Source organism: Eurypyga helias, unplaced genomic scaffold, assembly GCF_000690775.1.
Source record: "Eurypyga helias isolate BGI_N326 unplaced genomic scaffold, ASM69077v1 scaffold9481, whole genome shotgun sequence".
NCBI classification, from domain to species: domain Eukaryota; kingdom Metazoa; phylum Chordata; class Aves; order Eurypygiformes; family Eurypygidae; genus Eurypyga; species Eurypyga helias.
This window is the reverse complement of record NW_010232821.1, coordinates 50,855-51,998: the sequence shown is the minus strand read 5'-3', so window position 1 is coordinate 51,998 and position 1,144 is coordinate 50,855. Positions and strand designations below refer to the sequence as shown.

The window sequence follows — 1,144 nt, the reverse complement described above, 5'->3', positions numbered from 1 at the left end:
ACCCCGCTGCCACCCCGTTCCGTATTAGTGTGTAGTGTCAGGAAACCCCGACCCCTAGCACCCGGAGGTTACGCTGTTATGTACAGTTTATCTACATGCTTACACAGGGTTTGACATGAGGCAAGCACACATGGAAAGGTTTTACTATACCAAACATTAGGAAGCGTAGGACGGCTGTAGTACAGAGCACAGGTAAAGGAAAAGACGGCGCTATACAACTAGTTTAGATAAGCTAGCCTGAATTACAGGTAATCTTTAATTTAAAAGAAATTACTGGTGCAGAAACAAGTAAACTGTAATCCAAAAATATTACTGAGCAATTCAGAAATATTCCTAAGAGTCCAACGTACACTCCTAGCAAACCAAGCAGGCTCTGAATCTGTCATGAGAGTAAAGTCTAAAGGACAACGGTGACTTTGAAAGCAAAGCTCTGTACATTCTGGGTATGTGTTTGGCACCCAAATTTCATTGGAGAATGTTTTTTTTCTTTGAAGTCAGACAAAAGTGCAAAGCAATATATAAATTAGGCCAAGTCCTTTCTTGACTTCTGATTTATTTCTGAAAAACAAGCCATCAGAGTTCGGTTTCTACGGACAATTTACATATGAAGCTTTGGATTTCTCACTGCAGGGAAGGGTAGGCTTCTGCAATTCATCTACTCCAAGTCAGTGAATTTGTAGTAAATTCAAAGACGACCACTGAGAGCAGGAAAGATTAAGAAATTTAGATAGAGAATTGTGCTGCTTTGCATCTACACAGCATCTAGAACCAATTCTGACTTTAGCTGTCAATCAACATCTTCAGGCATGTAGTAGCCAAAAATCCAGTAGTTCAAGACTGTGAAACCCTGAAAAAGACAAAAGAGAAGCTGAACTGACAAAACATACAAACCAAAAAGCAGCATTTGGAGATAACTGGAGGAGATCTGGCCCACACCATCCTGTGCACTCCAGGCTGAAACTAAAAATACCTGCGAGGAGTGCAACACCTGAGCATCAAAGGGGTGCTCGCTGTTAAATCACACCATGGGTTGGGCTGGGAGGGCCCTTACAGACCATCCAGTTCCAACCCCCCTGCCATGGGCAGGGACACCTTCCACTAGACCAGGTTGCTCCAAGCCTCATCCAGCCTGGCCTTGGACACT

At 43.4% G+C, this 1,144-nt stretch overlaps 1 protein-coding gene across 1 annotated transcript in view; it reads right to left on the bottom strand.

Annotated features, from left to right (window-relative positions):
• Positions 1-221: 221 nt before the first annotated feature.
• The window catches only part of FBXW11 (F-box and WD repeat domain containing 11), a 35,517-nt gene continuing 34,594 nt past the window's right edge, over positions 222-1,144 (bottom strand). The window contains exon 12 of the mRNA XM_010161523.1: positions 222-847. The gene's annotated coding sequence lies outside the window, so the exon portion shown is untranslated. The remainder of the gene's footprint in view (positions 848-1,144) is intronic.